General features: G+C 40.1%; 1 protein-coding gene and 1 pseudogene across 2 annotated transcripts in view; both read right to left on the minus strand.

Moving 5' to 3' along the window:
- LOC142160087 (uncharacterized) overlaps positions 1 to 4283 on the minus strand; it is a 34012-nt gene extending 29729 nt beyond the window's left edge. The window contains exon 1 of one of the 2 annotated variants that reach the window (XM_075215014.1): positions 4206 to 4283. The gene's annotated coding sequence lies outside the window, so the exon portion shown is untranslated. The remainder of the gene's footprint in view (positions 1 to 4205) is intronic. The other variant, XM_075215013.1, reaches the window with a different exon arrangement.
- The window catches only part of LOC142160090 (uncharacterized), a 344815-nt pseudogene extending 326958 nt beyond the window's left edge, over positions 1 to 17857 (minus strand).
- Between the last annotated feature and the right edge of the window lie 5849 nt (positions 17858 to 23706).

A 23706-nucleotide genomic window follows, 5' to 3' on the forward strand; every position in this document is an offset into this window, starting at 1 on the left:
CGTGACAGAGGAGGGGGACAGCGTGACAGAGGGCAGAGGAGGGGGACAGTGAGAGAGGGCAGAGGAGGAGGACAGTGTGCAGAGGAGGGGGACAGCGTGACAGAGGGCAGAGGAGGGGGACAGTGTGACATAAGGCATAGGAGGGGACAGAATGAGAGAGGGCAGAGGAGGGGGACAGTGTGACAGAGCAGAGGAGGGGACAGCGTGACAGAGGGCAGAGGGGGCAGTGTGCCTGGATGGAGAGAGGGCAGAGTGTCTGGATGCAGAGTGGGCAGAGTGTCTGGATGCAGAGTGGGCAGAGTGTCTGGATGCAGTGGGGGCATTTTTGCATACAACTAAATAAGTATTTCTGTCCTGACCTAAATACTTATTAGAATTTTTTGACCCAACTACTTCTAAAACAGGACTGCTCGGTAATTTTGGAGACTAAGGGTGCCGCGAACTGCAAACGTTTGGGAACCACTGTATTAGACTATTAGTAAAAAGTTGGTTGTGACAGAACACAAGACAACAAGCTGATACCGACAAATAAGGATCCATTTACTGAGAGAAATATTCTAAAAGATGTTTGACTGACGACAAACTGAAGTAATATCGGCTCTAACGAATAACAAAAACCATACGACGTCCTAATGCAGGTTCTACGGCTACGAATTTCTGATTTTGGGCATCTTATTTGCCAGGACACATGTGGCTATAAATTAACATATATCATTCACTGGACCTTTGGAGACAAAAATAAATGAATTCAGCTGTGTAAATCATACGGTGTAATATTGTGTTGACCGGACAAAGCTGCAGAATTGTCAGGTAAATGTGGTTGAACTTCATGCAAATTGCATTAAATATCACCCAAATTATAAGCTTGCGTTTAATTTCGTAACTTTCAGTTTCTTATTGAAACTTTACAAAACTTCAAAATAGTCCTGAAGATCAAATAGATCATTTCCATCCAAAACAAAGGTTTAAATCAGTCCTTCATTTAGGACATACGAATGAGGTCAATTTTGTAGATCAGTTTTACTAAATGCAAATTTGGAAGCTATAACATTTGAAATTGGTTATGAGACAACATTCAGAGAGTTCATGTCCAGGACCCAACGAGACGAGTCTCTCATCTTTTCGATTTAAATTCGATTTCAGAGTGCAGCAACAAGTGTTTGTTAAGAACCGATTTGACAATAAAATGTTTACCACACACGTGGCATCCGAACGGCCTGACTCCCGTGTGCTTCCTCTCGTGTACCTCCAACTCCGACTTATCGAGGAAACATTTCCCACACATGGAACAATACAAAGGCAACGAGTGGGCTTTCTGATGCTTGGCAAGTGAAGTCTCGCTGTAAAAGCAGCCTCCGCACACCGGGCAAACACAAAGCTTTAAGTCGGTGTGAATGACCTGGTGTTTAACAAGGAATGACATCTCGGTAAAACTTTTTCCACATAGGGAACATATGAACAGTTTATCGACGGTATGTATGACTTGATGTCTAGCGAGGTCCAAGTTACTGGAGAAGCCTTTGTGACAGCTGGGACAGTGGTATAAGATCTCCATGGTATCTGCTCTTTGATGAACAGTGTAGACTGATGAATTTTTATTTTCCCCCAACACTTTGCTGTCTAATTTTAAGTCGTTGTGTGTGTGATTACCAATAGCTGATTTTACATGTCCTAAAACAGTTAAATTAATTGTAGTCTTTGAAGGACTATGGGCACCATTGTTTGCGAGATCTTCTCCCTCACAAGAGACGGATTCCTCTGTAACATCAGTAGATGTATATTGTGTATGATCTGTGGTTGTACAAATTTCCGAGTCTGTGAAGTGTCCTCCTGCATCCGAGTCCGATTCCTCCATATGCTCAGATGGATATTGCTTAGAATCTGTAGCCGTAAAAATCTCTGTGTCTGGGACATCTTCTCCATCACATGAGACTGGTTCTTCTTTAATATGAGTAGATGTATATTGTGTATGATCTGTGGGTGTATAAATGTCAGTGTCTGTGAGGTTTCCTCCATCACAGGAGACCGATTCCTCCTTAATATGAGTAGATGTATATTGTGTATGATCTGTGGGTGTATAAATGTCAGTGTCTGTGAGGTTTCCTCCATCACAGGAGACCGATTCCTCCTTAATATGAGATGTAGAATGTGTAAAATTTGTAGTTAGAGAAATGTCGGTGTCTGTGAGATCTTCTTCATCTGAGACGGGCTCCTCCTTAATGTTAATAGATGTATATAGTGTAGGATCTTTGGGTGTATCCATGTCTGTGTCTGTGAGATCCCCTTCTTCGTTTGAAGTTGGTTTTCCATTAATGTTCTTCAAATAAATCCTTTGCATGGCTCCAGGCTTATATAGGTTTAAGCCTTGTTCCTCCAGTTCAGTGTCAATAGTCATATTATCTTCATATACAGAATTTGATTTTAAATTAGGTTGGAATCCCCTAAGAGGTTTTGGGCACACGGATCCATCTGTTGGAAACAAGTATGTTTGTGATGAAACCATTCATTATTTTATTTATGGTGTTTAAATTTAAAGTTATTGACAAATGAAAATTTAACCTGGGAGATAAATAAGGCAACGGAAGATCAAATCAAATTTACTTTAGTACAATATGGCTGCATGCTTCAGACCAAAACCACATGTGGCTGGATCACTTATAAATAACTTATTTGGGAATGGATCACGTAGAAATAATTTATTGTAGAAATTTATTTTAATTAGTGGTGTAGGCGCCAATTTACATAATTTCAAATGTACTTACTTTTTTTTATATATATAGGAATGTGTTTGAAATCCATACATTTCTATACAAACACAGTATGTCATGTTTGGGTTTTGTAACTTTTCTATAGGAAATGCCTTTATATCTGAGACGGTGCCAGGGGAGGAAATTGGATTTGCGTGACTTTTCTAAAGAAAGTCTCATGTTAATTAGACCTTTTCATCGCTGAATGACCAACACATCTGTTGAGTCTAAAAGCACGGGGGGTAATTAGACTGTCTGGTAGACTTATGTGTGTAAGACTGATGACGCAAGTGATCACAGATTAATGACAATTTTGCAAGTTAAATTGCAAGATTAGAGAAAATGTTATATCCTGATGGTAAACATTCTATATAAAACATCAGATGCTGTTGTGCCACTAGTAGCAACGATGGTACATAGGTGTTAAACCCCTTCAGGCTGATTGATGTGCAGGCTGCATGAACCACCTGGACTGGTTAGAGGGGCAGGGGGCTGTATTACCTCCTGCCAGGGTATCTGTGTAAATCTGTATAAAAAGTGGACTGTTTGACCATGCAATGTAGTATTATACCATCTGTACTTCTAGCTATCATTAGTACCTTAAACTAGTGTATGTAACTGTCCTTATTAGGACACTTGAGCTAATAAAACATCACTGCTTCAAGATCCTGCTTTGACACTTACTTACCTGCTGTAATTTCTGTGACCTACAGATTAGACCAATCTAATCCGTTATCCAGCTGTTCTGAGGTTGGGACCCAGCATCCAGTACCAACGCTCTGCCCACTACCTGCAGCTCTGGGCAGTGTGATAGGTCAGGGGGAACTATCCATAGCACCCTGATCTGAAGGCAAGAGGTCAGGGGTACCAGTCCAGGTGCCCAGCAAGGGGGTACCATAGCAGCGGGAGTTACCCATAAGGAACCAGTTCTAGGTGCTGGTGAAGGCGCCTAGTGGTGTCAGCAGGCCCCTCCTACTGCGGTTAGAGACATTGGGGAGAAAGATAGGGGACGGTGGCAAGCCCAGCCGGGTGGCATAAGAGGTCCATCCTGTCACACCACATAGTACATGTTTTGTTGAGAATAAAACCAATAAGGAGAAGACTCAATAACTGTAACTCTTTTCTAATAATATTTAATCTAAAAGGGTTTAGTAATGAGAGTATGGAGTCACTTGATGAGCTCAACAGGTTGACCAATACAACAAGATAATTAGTAGGTAGGGACATCTCATATATGCACAAACTAAACTCTTACCTTGTGATCCAAAGGACTGGTGATCCTCCATCATCACATCCTCATAGAGATCCTTGTGTCCTTCTAAATACTCCCACTCCTCCATGGAGAAATAGACAGAAACGTCCTCACACCTTAAAGGAATCTGAAACACACAATGATACAGTCATCACCCAGACACACCCCCTGGTGTTACTGTATAATGTCCCATTCCCAGCAGTCACCTCTCCAGTCAGCAGCTGAATGATCTTGTTGGTCAGTTCCAGGATCTTCTGGTCATTGTCTCTCTCATCTTTCAATGACTCATGTGGAGGGACCATTTGATTACTTCGTGCTCTACAAAATCCTTCCACGACCTGAAGCCTATTGCTGTGTGTTGTTCGCCCACCTGGCTTCTTCACAATGATATAATCCTAAACATTATAAATATTACTTATCATTCTCCAACAGTGACATTTCAAGCATTTTAATTGTATTTAACAATATCCAGATTCTATTCAATCAAGGCACTGTTTATATAATAGAAATATGAGTGATGTCACAGACTCCCTCACCTCTCCAGTCATATCCTGTTATATTACTACAGATAACAGTGATGTCACAGACTCCCTCACCTCTCCAGTCATATCCTGTTATATTACTACAGATAACAGTGATGTCACAGACTCCCTCACCTCTCCAGTCATACCCTGTTATATTACTACAGATAACAGTGATGTCACAGACTCCCTCACCTCTCCAGTCATATCCTGTTATATTACTACAGATAACAGTGATGTCACAGACTCCCTCACCTCTCCAGTCATATCCTGTTATATTACTACAGATAACAGTGATGTCACAGACTCCCTCACCTCTCCAGTCATATCCCTGTTATATTACTACAGATAACAGTGATGTCACAGACTCCCTCACCTCTCCAGTCATATCCTGTTATATTACTACAGATAACAGTGATGTCACAGACTCCCTCACCTCTCCAGTCATATCCTGTTATATTACTACAGATAACAGTGATGTCACAGACTCCCTCACCTCTCCAGTCATATCCTGTTATATTACTACAGATAACAGTGATGTCACAGACTCCCTCATCTCTCCAATCATATCCTGTTATATTACTACAGATAACAGTGATGTCACAGACTCCCTCACCTCTCCAGTCATATCCTGTTATATTACTACAGATAACAGTGATATCACTGACTCCCTCACCTCCCCAGTCATATCCTGTTATATTACTACAGATAACAGTGATGTCACAGACTCCCTCACCTCTCCAGTCATATCCTGTTATATTACTACAGATAACAGTGATGTCACAGACTCCCTCACCTCTCCAGTCATATCCTGTTATATTACTACAGATAACAGTGATGTCACAGACTCCCTCACCTCTCCAGTCATATCCTGTTATATTACTACAGATAACAGTGATGTCACAGACTCCTCACCTCTCCAGTTATATCCCTGTTATATTACTACAGATAACAGTGATATCACTGACTCCCTCACCTCCCCAGTCATATCCTGTTATATTACTACAGATAACAGTGATGTCACAGACTCCCTCACCTCTCCAGTCATATCCTGTTATATTACTACAGATACCAGTGATGTCACAGACTCCCTCACCTCTCCAGTCATATCCTGTTATATTACTACAGATAACAGTGATGTCACAGACTCCCTCACCTCTCCAGTCATATCCTGTTATATTACTACAGATAACAGTGATGTCACAGACTCCCTCACCTCTCCAGTCATATCCTGTTATATTACTACAGATAACAGTGATGTCACAGACTCCCTCACCTCTCCAGTCATATCCTGTTATATTACTACAGATAACAGTGATGTCACAGACTCCCTCACCTCTCCAGTCATATCCTGTTATATTACTACAGATAACAGTGATGTCACAGACTCCCTCACCTCTCCAGTCATATCCTGTTATATTACTACAGATAACAGTGATGTCACAGACTCCCTCACCTCTCCAGTCATATCCCTGTTATATTACTACAGATAACAGTGATGTCACAGACTCCCTCACCTCTCCAGTCATATCCCTGTTATATTACTACAGATACCAGTGATGTCACAGACTCCCTCACCTCTCCAGTCATATCCCTGTTATATTACTACAGATAACAGTGATATCACAGACTCCCTCACCTCTCCAGTCATATCCTGTTATATTACTACAGATAACAGTGATGTCACAGACTCCCTCACCTCTCCAGTCATATCCCTGTTATATTACTACAGATAACAGTGATGTCACAGACTCCCTCACCTCTCCAGTCATATCCCTGTTATATTACTACAGATACCAGTGATGTCACAGACTCCCTCACCTCTCCAGTCATATCCTGTTATATTACTACAGATAACAGTGATGTCACAGACTCCCTCACCTCTCCAGTCATATCCCTGTTATATTACTACAGATAACAGTGATGTCACAGACTCCTTCACCTCTCCAGTCATATCCCTGTTATATTACTACAGATAACAGTGATATCACAGACTCCCTCACCTCTCCAGTCATATCCTGTTATATTACTACAGATAACACTGATGTCACAGACTCCCTCACCTCTCCAGTCATATCCTGTTATATTACTACAGATAACAGTGATGTCACAGACTCCCTCACCTCTCCAGTCATATCCTGTTATATTACTACAGATAACAGTGATGTCACAGACTCCCTCACCTCTCCAGTCATATCCTGTTATATTACTACAGATAACAGTGATGTCACAGGGTTACTCACCTCTCCAGTCATATCCCTGTTATATTACTACAGATAACAGTGATGTCACAGACTCCCTCACCTCTCCAGTCATATCCCTGTTATATTACTACAGATAACAGTGATGTCACAGACTCCCTCACCTCTCCAGTCATATCCTGTTATATTACTACAGATAACAGTGATGTCACAGACTCCCTCACCTCTCCAGTCATATCCCTGTTATATTACTACAGATAACAGTGATGTCACAGACTCCCTCACCTCTCCAGTCATATCCCTGTTATATTACTACAGATAACAGTGATGTCACAGACTCCCTCACCTCTCCAGTCATATCCCTGTTATATTACTACAGATAACAGTGATGTCACAGACTCCCTCACCTCTCCAGTCATATCCTGTTATATTACTACAGATAACAGTGATGTCACAGACTCCTTCACCTCTCCAGTCATATCCCTGTTATATTACTACAGATAACAGTGATGTCACAGACTCCTTCACCTCTCCAGTCATATCCCTGTTATATTACTACAGATAACAGTGATGTCACAGACTCCCTCACCTCTCCAGTCATATCCCTGTTATATTACTACAGATAACAGTGATGTCACAGACTCCCTCACCTCTCCAGTCATATCCCTGTTATATTACTACAGATAAGAGTGATATCACAGACTCCTCACCTCTCCAGTCATATCCTGTTATATTACTACAGATAACAGTGATATCACAGACTCCTCACCTCTCCAGTCATATCCTGTTATATTACTACAGATAACAGTGATGTCACAGACTCCCTCACCTCTCCAGTCATATCCTGTTATATTACTACAGATAAGAGTGATGTCACAGACTCCCTCACCTCTCCAGTCATATCCCTGTTATATTACTACAGATAACAGTGATGTCACAGACTCCCTCACCTCTCCAGTCATATCCCTGTTATATTACTACAGATAACAGTGATGTCACAGACTCCCTCACCTCTCCAGTCATATCCTGTTATATTACTACAGATAACAGTGATATCACAGACTCCTCACCTCTCCAGTCATATCCTTGTTATATTACTACAGATAACAGTGATGTCACAGACTCCGTCACCACTCCAGTCATATCCTGTTATATTACTACAGATAACAGTGATGTCACAGACTCCCTCACCTCTCCAGTCATATCCCTGTTATATTACTACAGATAACAGTGATGTCACAGACTCCCTCACCTCTCCAGTCATATCCTGTTATATTACTACAGATAACAGTGATGTCACAGACTCCCTCACCTCTCCAGTCATATCCTGTTATATTACTACAGATAACAGTGATGTCACAGACTCCCTCACCTCTCCAGTCATATCCTGTTATATTACTACAGATAACAGTGATGTCACAGACTCCTCACCTCTCCAGTCATATCCTGTTATATTACTACAGATAACAGTGATGTCACAGACCCCCTCACCTCTCCAGTCATATCCCTGTTATATTACTACAGATAACAGTGATGTCACAGACTCCCTCACCTCTCCGGTCATATCCCTGTTATATTACTACAGATAACAGTGATGTCACAGACTCCCTCACCTCTCCAGTCATATCCCTGTTATATTACTACAGATAACAGTGATGTCACAGACTCCCTCACCTCTCCAGTCATATCCCTGTTATATTACTACAGATAACAGTGATGTCACAGACTCCCTCACCTCTCCAGTCATTTCCTGTTATATTACTACAGATAACAGTGATGTCACAGACTCCCTCACCTCTCCAGTCATACCCTGTTATATTACTACAGATAACAGTGATGTCACAGACTCCCTCACCTCTCCAGTCATATCCTGTTATATTACTACAGATAACAGTGATGTCACAGACTCCCTCACCTCTCCAGTCATATCCTGTTATATTACTACAGATAACAGTGATATCACAGACTCCCTCACCTCTCCAGTCATATCCCTGTTATATTACTACAGGTAACAGTGATGTCACAGACCCCCTCACCTCTCCAGTCATATCCTGTTATATTACTACAGATAACAGTGATGTCACAGACTCCCTCACCTCTCCAGTCATATCCCTGTTATATTACTACAGATAAGAGTGATATCACAGACTCCCTCACCTCTCCAATCAGCAGGTAGATGATCTCCAGGGTGAGATTTAATATCTTTTTAGTCATGGCATTCCTGTTCTTGTCCATCCTCAATTAGACAAGGCGTACTAGGATTTTCCTCCTATAAATGGGTTTTAGCTTTAAATGTATTCTCAAAGGTATATATTATATTATATATAGTCTTCTGTTCCCAATAGTCAACTGAGCATCCTAGAAATACAGAATTATAATAATTTATTGATATATACAACTATTTGTATTAAGTATTTTTATTAAAAGGATTTACAAAAATGTAAAAAACATACAAACAAAACCCCCAATGAGGAAGGGATTGAATTAGCAAGCAGTAATCCCTGGATCCAAATACAAGATTAATATCATACAGCAAGAACTAAACTAGGACTTGGCACCTGGGAAGGAGAGCACACTGGCTCTTCTACCAGCGACTGATGTGTACCACAACCAAGTCCATCTTAACCAGGCTATATTTTTGCACAGGATGTCTACTTGTGAGAAGAAGTAGTTCATGTTAACAGTGGCCACCGGAAAACAAGGATTCTCTCCGGCCATCGGTTCTACGATGACCTTGGCCAACGCCATCATACCGACCACATATGGGGATATCGACTTAGCCAGACAAGATTCTATGTATGGCACAAATATACATAATCTGGGAGTCATCTGAACCCCAAGATATTCCCACATGTGCCAAAAAGATCCTTCCACATTCCCATATCTTGGATGATCTTCAGCTGCCTCTCTTACCCATCTAATATAGTGTAAGAGGTATGAGATAGATGCAGGATGTACAATTGTATTTGATGGAATCTAACACTTGATGTAGCTTCTATAGTATATCGCAGCATAAAGGGATTCAACTGATTTTGTCATCTCTATTTGGCTGCTAGTCCCACGGAGATCAACAGTCAATGTCCTGGACCACGTGTACAAGCTTCAGAGGCCATCTACTCAATTACCCCAGACGTGGGGTGACAAACGAGCCTCCACCTCTTCCATTGTCCTGCACAACTTGGATCAATTGTTGCACCCTCTATCTCAATACCCACTCCGGCTAATCCGCATTCACCGCGCTCCTATTTACCATCGCTCTTTCTCCTACTTGCTTTCACCACACTTCTCTCCAACTTCCTGTTCTCTCTCCATCATCCTATTTCTCCCACCCCGGTTATTATTTCCTCTTCACCATTTCCCTCCTCACTAGTCTGTTTTGTTTCCTGCACCCACCAAACTCAACGGCCTACACAAGTAGAACCTGAAACTCACAAATCATCCTTATGTGTCCTTTCGTGGCTGCTGGCGACATCCCACTCGACCCTGGACTCTGTGCAATCCCCATTATCTGTTATAGTCCCACCCCAAAACCTTCCATCCACCTTGTACTTCCAATCCCACCACATATCTCCCCCCTTCTTCCTCTTTTACTGTACACTCTGAAACATTAGACCAGTTTGTAACAAACCTGCATCCATCCATGGTTTAGTAATTTCTAAATCCCGCAATTTTCTTTGACTACAGAAACCTGGCTCACCTCCTCTGACATTACATCCCCCGGCCCTCTCTCCATCATCATCATCATCATTTATATAGCGCCAGCAAATTCCGTATCGCTTTACAATTGGGAACAAACAGTAATAAAACAATACTGGGTAATACATACAGAGAGAGAGAGAGAGAGGTAAGAGGGCCCTGCTAGCATGCTTACAATCTATGGGACAATGGGAGTTTGATAAACAAGGGTAAGGGCTACATCATATTACACATTGGACCAGCTAGAATGCAAAGGTAAAAAATACTGAGTGGGCTGTGTGATCAGTCACACAGCAATGTTGGTCAGAGGGTTGTTGTCTTGTGTTAGCTGTGTAGAGGGTGGTAATAGGGGAGATTAAGATGGTGGTTGAGGAATATCATAAGCTTGTCTGAAGAGGTGGGTTTTCAGAGAACACTTGAAGGTTTGAAGACTAGAGGAAAGTCTTACTGTTCGAGGGAGGGAATTCCACAAAGTGGGTGCAGCCCAAAAAAAATCCTGTAACCGAGAATGGGAGGATGTGATGAGAGTGGAAAAGAGACGCAGATCTTGTGCAGAACGGAGGTGTCGAGTTTGGAGATATTTTGAGACAAGTAAGGAGATGTTGGTACAATTTTGTTGATGACCTTGTATGTTCGTAGAATTTTATATTGGATTCGTTGAAAACCAGGCAGCCCATGAGAGTGACTCAGCAGAGGAAGAACAGTTTGCAAGGAAAATCAATCTAGCCGCTGCGTGCAAAATAGTTTGTAGGGATAAGAGTCTGATTTTGGGAAGGCCAGTAAGGAGGGAATTGTAATAGTCGATGCGGGAGATGATGAGTGCATAAAATAAAGTTTTTGCAGTGTCTTGTGTGAGATTTGTATGTATACTGGAAATGTTTTTTACATGTATGTAACATGATTTAGATGTAGAGTTGATGTGGTGAACAAAGGATAGTTGTGAGTCAAGGATCACACCTAGGCAGGAAGCTTGCAGGATGGGATTTATGGTCATGTTGTCAAATAAAAATGTCAGGCAAGAAACTTCTGTTGGTGGGTGGGAATATTATTAACTTTGTTTTTGAAAGACTGAGTTTGAGTTGTCGAGACAACACAGATGGTGAAAGATCAGGAGAGGATAGATAGACTTGTGTACCATCCGCATAGAGATGATACTGAAATCCAAAGGAGCTTAATAGTTTTCTATGAGAACTGGTGTAGATAGAGAATAGCAGAGGACCTAGGACTGAGCCTTGTGGTACTCCGACTGATAAAGGAAGCAGAGTGGAGGTTGTTCCAGAGAAATTAACACTGAAAGAGTGATTAGATAGGTAGGATGAGAACCAAGATAGGACAGTGCCTTCAAGACCTAGGGATTGTAGCGTTTGTATGAGGAGAGAGTGGTCAACAGTGTCAAATGGAGCAGAGAGATCCAGGAGAATTAGAAGAGACTAAAGGCCTTTAGTTTTAGCTGTGCTCATATCATTAACAACCTTGGTCAGCGCAGTGTCTGTGGATTGTTAAGAGCAAAAGCCTGATTGAAGAGGATCCAATAGGTTATTTGTTGTAAGAAAGTTTAGGCAATTCTCTCGAGAAGCTTGGAGGGGCATGGGAGCCGAGAGATGGGCGGTAAATTGAGAGAGAGAGTTAGGGTCACAATTCTGGTTTTTCAGAATAGGAGTAATCACTGAGTCCTCGAATAGTGATAGAGAGATACCAGTAGAGAGAGAGAGAGATTACAGATTTTAGTTAGAGGTGGAATGAGCACAGGAGACAGGGACCTACCAATTTGTGAGGGTATTGGATCAAGGAAGATAAGAAGAGAGTAGAAACTTCCTCTTCATTTGTGGGATCAAATGAAGAGAGAGTGTCAGAGGGTGCTAGAAAGGAATTGAGCCGATTGATTTTCGAAGAAGATGCTACCATTTCAAGTCTGTTTTTATCAATCTTGTCCTTGAAATAGGAAGCAAGATCCTGGGCACTGATGGTTGTCGGAGGGTTTGGGGTGGGAAGAGAAGAGATATAAATGTGTTAAGAAGGTGTATGCAGTTAAACGCCTTAGCTTAGATGAGAGATTGGAAATATGTTTGTTTTGCAGTGTTCAGAGCAGTTCGATAGGAGTGGTAGATAGCAGTATATGTGATGAAATCATTAGAGGTACAAGATTTACGCCAGTGACGTCCAGCTTTATGAGAAAGTTTTTTTAGATTTCGTGTTACTTTAGTGTGCCACGGTTGACAGTGAAGTCTACGTGGTGTATGCAGAGTCGCTAGAGCCACTTTATCAAGGGCAGTTGCTAGGGTTTGGTGAAAATGAGTAACTGCCCTATCAGGGGAGGAGAATGTAGAAATTGGGGAGAGAAGGTGTTGAAGGTGTAAAACTGTTAAAAATCAATAGTTAAAATTCCTGCGGTATGAGGAGGCTTGGAAGAGTTTGACAGCAGATAGGTTAGAGAACTGGGGGTGAGTGAGTAGCTAGTAAGGTGATAATTCAAAAATGGAAAAGGAGTGTTAAGGAAATTAGAAACTGAGCATAGTCTAGAGAAAACAAGACAGTGGCCATCCTGATGAGTAGTTGATTCAATCCACTGGGAGAGATCAAATGAGGAGGTTAGAGAGAGTCTCCTGGATATTCCGGGAGAGTAGGCAATTATGCGTTAAAGAAATGGAGCTAATGAATCTCTAGAGACTGAAGTGTCTTTTACATTTCTGAAGTCATGTTGTCTTACCTGCCAGACTAAGTTTTGGTCTCCATGAAAATGGCCACCTCCACAGGCATCAATACATGGACATAGGACACAATTTCTGAACTATGTCATCATGCCACGTCTTGTACTGGCTCAGCATCAGGGAGAATCCCAGACTCTTCAGGGAGTGAGGGAGATCACCCCTAGTTCAGGGAGTCTCCCTGACATTCAGAGAGAGTTGGCAACTATGGTCTATTGTTATGGCTTTAGCTTTGTGGGAAATTAGGGTTTGATTCATGGTTGGAACCTTTTTTCTCTATTAGTATTCATTGGTTTATTATAAGACGATAAAAATGTGGGAGGTCATTTCCTGACTGGAACCTTTTTGTCTCAAACAGCTTTTTATTGATTTTTTTTTCAGGATTGTACAATTTACTTTAATAGTATATATTGTATTTCACTACGAATTTTATTTATATAGTTGGTATGTTTGTCTGATTTATGATAAAAAATGATCGATGACTATATAGATATAAATTACTATTAAGGAGTTACTCTAGCAAGTGAAAACACTACTGTCACACTATTTTAAATTGACTCATTTTAACTTTGCTTTATTATAATCTATGCGCACACTCATGTTTGAATGTGTAAAAGAAGTATTTATATTTCAGGAGAGTTGAGTACATAGACTTGTTGTTAAATTGGTCTTCCCACTTAAATGAAACTTATGCAGCCACTTGTGCTGACATTTGATTGGTGGTTGGAGACCTCAGATCACTTAATGCCTCTGAAGAAATCACTTGAGAGTGAAGAAACGCGTAGGGGTCATATCATTGTCGGCTGTCACCATCACTTGTATACTGGAGTTTGCATTCATATGCCATGTAAATACTTGTAATAATAACACATATACTATAACAAGTGGTGACATTAACCTTCGCAGTTTGGAGATCGTCCAGAACATACAGAGTTTCTGGATCTCATCAAGAGAGAAATATTTTACTTATATTTTTTTCATATATGTGGCTCCATTTTAGCTGATTTTTTTCACATAAAGAACTTCTGTGAGTAAATGTTAGTTTCTTATATGCATATTATTTATTGTAATTGGCATAAATCTGCCAATGAAGCTTCAGACTAAGATACCGATGTGATTTATGGTTTTTTGTCTGTCGATTTTGTTTTTATAAATAAAAGTGCACATGATCCTTACATAATATATTGATCAACACCCAGCGATTTCCTATTGCATATTTTTTATCTTTTGCAGTAGTTTTATGTCTGTAGCTAATAAGTATATAGGATGGTGCAATTCATAGTGGAGTCAATATTTACCAGGTGTTGGAACTACAGTAATTAGTGGTTCCGACATGTAAGGAGGTCATATCTCCCCAGACGCTAATGAAGTGGGATTTATTATGAGGACATGGTGTAATGACTGCATCTATATCCTCTACTGCAATAGAGGCACCAAGATACCCCACAGCTAGTGTGGGCAGCTGTATCTGACCCATGTAGCCTGATGGTTGTTGTTCAGAACAGATCCCTTGGGATGGATGGAAGTGGTGATAGTTGTTATAGAAATGTTCGGCAATTCTGTCACGCGAGAAACATTTAGACGCCAGACCATCCTCTATGGGAGGACCAGTGCTGGTTGATACAAGTAGCGTATAACGCTGCCACTCCTGTCAGTGTGAGAAGCTGTCTCTCTGCTCTGTAAGGTGGACAATGCTAGCAACACAAGCACACTACAAATCATGACTGATGTGTTCAAATTAGGTGCATATCTCCTGGGGAAAAATCATCATCATCATCATCATCATCATTTATTTATATAGCGCCACTAATTCCGCAGCGCTGTACAGAGAACTCATTCACATCAGTCCCTGCCCCATTGGAGCTTACAGTCTAAAATCCCTACTATAGACACACACTCACACACAGACAGACAGAAAGACAGACACAGAGAGAGAGAGACTAGGGTCAATTTTTTTTTTTTTGATTGCAGCCAATTAACCTACCAGTATGTTTTTGGAGTGTAGGAGGAAACCGGAGCACCCGGAGGAAACCTACGCAAACACAGGGAGAACATACAAACTCCACACAGATAAGGCCATGGTTGGGAATCGAACTCATGACCCCAGTGCTGTGAGGCAGACGTGCTAACCACTATGCCACTGTGCAGTATATGATGTATATTAGTGATATAATATATAGTATAATATGATACAGATCATTTATTACACTGCAGTGTGTACATATTACAATATATGATGTATAAAAGTGATATAATATATAGTATAATATAATACAGATCAGTTATTACATTGCTGTGTGTATATATTACAGTATATGATGTATATTAGTGATATAATATATAGTATAATATAATACAGATCGGTTATTACATTGCAGTGTGTATATATTACAGTATATGATGTATATTAGTGATATAATATATAGTATAATATAATACAGATCAGTTATTACATTACTGTGTGTATATATTACAGTATATGATGTATATTAGTGATATAATATATAGTATAATATAATACAGATCGGTTATTACATTGCAGTGTGTATATATTACAGTATATGATGTATATTAGTGATATAATATATAGTATAATATAATACAGATCAGTTATTACATTACTGTGTGTATATATTACAGTATATGATGTATATTAGTGATATAATATATAGTATAATATGATACAGAACATTTATTACACTGCAGTGTGTACATATTACAATATATGATGTATAAAAGTGATATAATATATAGTATAATATAATACAGATCAGTTATTACATTGCTGTGTGTATATATTACAGTATATGATGTATATTAGTGATATAATATATAGTATAATATAATACAGATCGGTTATTACATTGCAGTGTGTATATATTACAGTATATGATGTATATTAGTGATATAATATATAGTATAATATAATACAGATCAGTTATTACATTACTGTGTGTATATATTACAGTATATGATGTATATTAGTGATATAATATATAGTATAATATAATACAGATCGGTTATTACATTGCAGTGTGTATATATTACAGTATATGATGTATATTAGTGATATAATATATAGTATAATATAATACAGATCAGTTATTACATTACTGTGTGTATATATTACAGTATATGATGTATATTAGTGATATAATATATAGTATAATATGATACAGAACATTTATTACACTGCAGTGTGTACATATTACAATATATGATGTATAAAAGTGATATAATATATAGTATAATATAATACAGATCAGTTATTACATTGCTGTGTGTATATATTACAGTATATGATGTATATTAGTGATATAATATATAGTATAATATAATACAGATCGGTTATTACATTGCAGTGTGTATATATTACAGTATATGATGTATATTAGTGATATAATATATAGTATAATATAATACAGATCAGTTATTACATTACTGTGTGTATATATTACAGTATATGATGTATATTAGTGATATAATATATAGTATAATATAATACAGATCAGTTATTACATTGCAGTGTGTATATATTACAGTATATGATGTATATTAGTGATATAATATATAGTATAATATAATACAGATCAGTTATTACATTACTGTGTGTATATATTACAGTATATGATGTATATTAGTGATATAATATATAGTATAATATGATACAGATCATTTATTACACTGCAGTGTGTACATATTACAATATATGATGTATAAAAGTGATATAATATATAGTATAATATAATACAGATCAGTTATTACATTGCTGTGTGTATATATTACAGTATATGATGTATATTAGTGATATAATATAAATTATAATATAATACAGATCTGTTATTACATTGCAGTGTGTATATATTACAGTATATGATGTATATTAGTGATATAATATATAGTATAATATAATACAGATCAGTTATTACATTACTGTGTGTATATATTACAGTATATGATGTATATTAGTGATATAATATATATTATAATATAATACAGATCGGTTATTACATTGCAGTGTGTATATATTACAGTATATGATATATATTAGTGATATAATATATAGTATAATATAATACAGATCAGTTATTACATTACTGTGTGTGTATATATTACAGTATATGATGTATATTAGTGATATAATATAATACAGAGCAGTTATTACACTGCAGTGTGTATATATTACAGTATATGATGTATATTAGTGATATAATATATAGTATAATATAATACAGATCAGTTATTACATTACTGTGTGTGTATATATTACAGTATATGATGTATATTAGTGATATAATATAATACAGAGCAGTTATTACACTGCAGTGTGTATATATTACAGTATATGATGTATATTAGTGATATAATATATAGTATAATATAATACAGAGCAGTTATTACACTGCAGTGTGTATATATTACAGTATATGATGTATATTAGTGATATAATATACAGTATAATATAATACAGAACAGTTATTACACTGCTGTGTATATATTACAGTATATGATGTATATTAGTGATATAATATATAGTATAATATAATACAGACCAGTTATTACACTGCTGTGTATATATTACAGTATATGATGTATATTAGTGATATAATATATAGTATAATATAATACAGAGCAGTTATTACATTACTGTGTGTATATATTACAGTATATGATGTATATTAATAATATATAATATAAAGTACATTGTTAGACACTTACAGGCTCAGTCTGTGACCTCAGGAAGTGATACTCTGATTTTACAGGGGATCCTGGGAAATATAGTTCATTTGTGAGACACTAGAGCTTGAGTAGATGATGACAAAAGTGTCCCCTTTAGAGCGGCCATTTTGTTGAGGTCCCGTCCTGCAGGAGGACATCTGAGCTTCGGAAAGATGGAGAGTAACCATGCTATAATCCTAGTGCTTGCTGCGGTTTGTCACATGACTGTAAGAGCCAATCAGATGAGTGAGAGTGATCAGGATTATAATGATATAATGTTATACTCCCTGGATAATACATTCCTGAATATGTGATTATTATGTATATAACATATAAAATGTATTTTGTAATGATCACTTGTCTCTTAGTGATGAGTTACAGATACACTAAGCTTTGTGTTACATTCAGTAGCTCTTCAGCAGTCTGCTGTAGTGTAATGTATTATTTTTTGAAGGCTGTTTGTATTATGAATGTATTTATACTGGGTTTTTTTTAGAGTAAATGTCAAAATTATTATTTTAATAGGTCATGAACAATTATCATATTTTTTTTAGATTTGTATTAATTTTATTTTTTTAAAATATTTTATTCCATAACAAGGAGCCATCTATTTGTCTTATGTATCGTTTGGATTTTACAGGTTTATTCCTCTAAGACGGCAGCCTGGTTATAGGTCAGGGATGGACAGCCCAATATATCAAAGGCTCCATCCTCCAAATGGGCCACTGATTACCCATGATAGAAGAATAAAACAAACAGTAACACATCACCCATCCCAAAGTCAGACCCCCACCATCCCTCATGTGATTCACATCTCCTGAAAATGCCCCTTAGACCTCTGACATATACTGCTCTGACCTCCCATAGATGTCTCTCAGACCTCTGACATATACTGCTCTGACCTCCCATGGATGTCTCTCAGACCTCTGACATATACTGCTCTGACCTCCCATGGATGTCTCTTAGACCTGACATATGCTGCTCTGACCTCCAACAGATGTCTCTTAGACCTCTGACATATGCTGCTCTGACCTCCTACGGATGTCTCTCAGACCTCTGACATATACTGCTCTGACCTCCCACGGATGTCTCTTAGACCTCTGACATATGCTGCTCTGACCTCCCACGGATGTCTCTCAGACCTCTGACATATACTGCTCTGACCTCCCATGGATGTCTCTTAGACCTCTGACATATGCTGCTCTGACCTCCAACAGATGTCTCTTAGACCTCTGACATATGCTGCTCTGACCTCCCACGGATGTCTCTTAGACCTCTGACATATACTGCTCTGACCTCCTACGGATGTCTCTCAGACCTCTGACATATACTGCTCTGACCTCCCACGGATGTCTCTTAGACCTCTGACATATACTGCTCTGACCTCCTACGGTAGTCTCTCAGACCTCTGACATATGTTGCTCTGACCTCCCACGGATGTCTCTTAGACCTCTGACATATGCTGCTCTGACCTCCCACGGATGTCTCTTAGACCTCTGACATATGCTGCTCTGACCTTCCACGGATGTCTCTTAGACCTCTGACATATGCTGCTCTGACCATCAACAGATGTCTCTTAGACCTCTGACATATGCTGCTCTGACCTCCCCGGGATGTCTCTTAGACCTCTGACATATGTTGCTTTGACCTCCCACGGATGTCTCTTAGACCTCTGACATATGCTGCTCTGACCTCCCACGGATGTCTCTTAGACCTCTGACATATGCTGCTCTGACCTCCCACGGATGTCTCTCAGACCTCTGACATATACTGCTCTGACCTCCCATGGATGTCTCTTAGACCTCTGACATATGCTGCTCTGACCATCAACAGATGTCTCTTAGACCTCTGACATATGCTGCTCTGACCTCCCCGGGATGTCTCTTAGACCTCTGACATATGCTGCTCTGACCTCCCACGGATGTCTCTCAGACTTCTGACATATGCTGCTCTGACCTTCCACGGATGTCTCTCAGACCTCTGACATATGCTGCTCTGACCTTCCACGGATGTCTCTTAGACCTCTGACATATGCTGCTCTGACCTCCTACGAATGTCTCTTAGACCTCTGACATATGCTGCTCTGACCTCCTACGAATGTCTCTTAGACCTCTGACATATGCTGCTCTGACCTCCCACGGATGTCTCTTAGACCTCTGACATATGCTGCTCTGACCTCCCACGGATGTCTCTCAGACCTCTGACATATGCTGCTCTGACCTCCCACGAATGTCTCTTAGACCTCTGACATATGCTGCTCTGACCTCCCACGGATGTCTCTTAGACCTCTGACATATGCTGCTCTGACCTCCCACGGATGTCTCTCAGACTTCTGACATATGCTGCTCTGACCTTCCACGGATGTCTCTCAGACTTCTGACATATGCTGCTCTGACCTTCCACGGATGTCTCTTAGACCTCTGACATATGCTGCTCTGACCTCCCACGAATGTCTCTTAGACCTCTGACATATGCTGCTCTGACCTCCCACGGATGTCTCTCAGACCTCTGACATATGCTGCTCTGACCTCCCACGGATGTCTCTTAGACCTCTGACATATGCTGCTCTGACCTCCCACGAATGTCTCTTAGACCTCTGACATATGCTGCTCTGACCTCCCACGGATGTCTCTTAGACCTCTGACATATGCTGCTCTGACCTCCCACGGATGTCTCTTAGACCTCTGACATATGCTGCTCTGACCTCCCACGGATGTCTCTTAGACCTCTGACATATGCTGCTCTGACCTTCCACGGATGTCTCTTAGACCTCTGACATATGCTGCTCTGACCTCCCACGGATGTCCCTTAGACCTTCCCCCACATATTGCTCATTTGTCCCTCAGACTTTCCCCATATGCTACCGAGACCTTTACACATACCGCTTTCACCGCCCGCACATGTCCTTCATATGGCCCTCAGACCTCCCCCAATGGCCCTCAGACCTCCCTCAATGGCCCTCAGATCTCCCCCAATGGCCCTCAGATCTCCCCCAAATCTCCCCCAATGGCCCTCAGACCTCCCTCAATGGCCCTCAGATCTCCCCAAATGGCCCCTCAGACCTCCCTCAATGGCCCTCAGATCTACCCCAACGACCCTCAGATCCGCCCAATGGCCCTCAGACCTCCCTCAATGGCCTTCAGATCTCCCCCAAATGGCCCTCAGATCTCCCCCCAACGGCCCTCAGATCTCCCCCAATGACCCTAAGGCCTCCCCCAATGGCCTTCAGATCTCCCCCAAATCTCCCTCAACGGCCCTCAGATCTCCCCCAATGACCCTAAGGCCTCCCCCAATGGCCTTCAGATCTCCCCCAAATCTCCCTCAACGGCCCTCAGATCTCCCCCAATGACCCTAAGGCCTCCCCCAACGGCCCTCAGATCTCCAGACATTTCACTCTGACCTTCCTCCACATGGCCCTTAGATCTCTATTAATGGCCCTCAGTCCTCCCCCAGTGGCCCTCAGCTCTCCCCCAATGGCCCTCAGAGCTCCCCAATGGCCCTCACATCTCCCCCAACGGCCCTCACATCTCCCCCAACGGCACTCAGATATTCCCCCAACGGCCCTCAGACCTCCCCCAACGGCCCTCAGATCTCCCTCAACGGCCCTCAGATCTCCCCATGTGGCCCTCAGATCTCCCCCAGTGGCCCTGAGATCTCCCCCAATGGTCCTCAGATCTACATCACAAAACTTACCCGGAAACAGAAGAGAAAAGGGGGGACATGATAGAAACTTTAAAATATATCAAGGCCTTTAAGAGACTATTTTTTTCCTTCAAAGAAACTTTTTAGGTTTGTATTCTGGAGTTCTGCATTTTTTCACTCTCATATAAAATTAAAATTTGTTTATATTTTTTGTATTTGTTTTAATTTCAAAGGATATATAATGTATAATAGTCCCCTGGTTTTTATATCCTAACGAATTTTAAAGGGCACAAAAGAATATAAAAGGGCGCATGTAACAGGGAGGAATATGTCTGCTTCTATTGATATTTAGAGATCCTGGTTTTCTTTAAAATAAGCTGAAAGAAATAAGTATTTTTAAGCGTCCAATAATCTTAAAATCAGTGAACTGTCTAGTAAGTCAGATGGAATAATTATGCAGGATGTAACAACAATATTGCTACATCTCCGTGAAGAGGAGACACAATGGGAGAGGGATGTTTGTGTTCAAGTGATCGGGCGTTAGTTATTATAGGACCATTCTCACACTGTACCATCTGCTAGATGCCAGCTTCTCTCTCCCCAAAAGGAATTGTCAGCATCCAAATCTTGCTGCGATTTTTATATATTGTGACTGGGATTATTGAGACATGTTCTCATCTATCCAATGTACTATTTGGTTACAAAATAAAGTTTATGTTTGGTATGATCAGGGGCGGGCTGGGCAGGGGGGCATCGGCCCCCCGGGCCGCTCAGAATCACGGCTGTTAGGGCCGCCCGCCCCCCGGAAGTAATATAAATGTGATGCGGCCTCCTGTGCGGCGTGTGCCCCCCGGGCTGACGGAGGTCAGCCCGCGCCTGGGTATGATGACTCTAATATTCATTATTGGTTAAAGGCAGGTGTATATCTATGCATGATGTACCATATATAGACACATTGGGCTTGATTCATCAACATTTATTTATATAGCGCCAGCAAATTCCTTTACAATTGGGAACAAACAGTAATAAGACAATACTGGGTAATACACACAGACAGAGGTAGGAGAATCCTGCTCGCAGCTTACAATCTATAGGACAATGGAAGTTTGAAACACAAGGGCATGTGCTACATCATATTGTACACTGGACCAGCTAGAACGCAAAGGTAAAAGTACTGAGTGGGTTGTGTGTACAAATGTTGGTCAGGGGCTTGTTATCTTGTGTTAGCTGTGTAGAGGGTGGTAATAGTGTAACCTAGGGAGATTAAGATGGTGGTTGAGGAATATTATAAGCTTGTCTGAAGAGATGGGATTTCAGAGAACACTTAAAGGTTTGAAGGCTAGAGGAAAGTCTTACTGTGCGAGGGAGGGAATTCCACAAGCTACGTATTCCGAGCGCAACCCTTGGGGGCAGGATATGTCCACTACCTACGTGGATTATAAATTTGCAAAAGAACGCACAGAAAACGAAAAAAAAATCTTGCATTATTGATACCTAATAATAATATAGGCATTAATGTTATAACAGTAAAAAAAAAAAAAAGAAAAAAAAAGTGTTTTTTTTCCCCCATGAAATATATTTATTAGAATGTTGTTAATGTCTACTAAACATAAAATAAATTTTTACAGTTGCTTATAATTGCACACACGTTATAGCATGTATACGAGACTGTCATCAGTGCTGATCAGGACTTAGACTAGTCCTGTAGCTGCAGCAATAGATACGGCTGAAAAACAAGTAACTTTGAGACGCTCAGAGCTGTATTCGTCTATAGCTATGTGCGTTTGAGTTTGGCACGCCCTTACTGTAAGTTCATTATGGCAAAATGGCCCCTCCCTGCCCCGTTCTCTCCCCAAAATCGTAGGCTGCAGTAAGTGTTCTTTGCGCTCGCAGGCGCACAGAACAGGACGGCGTTCTCCGACGTATCTACCGGTTCCAGTCTATGTTATTCATACACACTAATTATTACAAGCGGCCCTTTGCCAATTTATTGTACTTAATATGATTGTATATATTTTTTTTTTATGTTTTTAGATTTGGAGATAATAATTAAAATTCTAATGTTTTAATAATCATTGGTTTATGTGTGAAATATTTGGTGCACAATGATTATCGTTGCATTGTCTGTTTGTTCTCCAATCTATGGGAAACGTTTATTTTCATTTAAATGTAATCTATGCGCCACCAAAAATGTATATAAGGGGGATCGGACCTGAAGCTGAT

The sequence above is a fragment of the Mixophyes fleayi genome, chromosome 6 (assembly GCF_038048845.1).
Source record: "Mixophyes fleayi isolate aMixFle1 chromosome 6, aMixFle1.hap1, whole genome shotgun sequence".
In the NCBI taxonomy this organism is placed as follows: Eukaryota; Metazoa; Chordata; class Amphibia; order Anura; family Limnodynastidae; genus Mixophyes; species Mixophyes fleayi.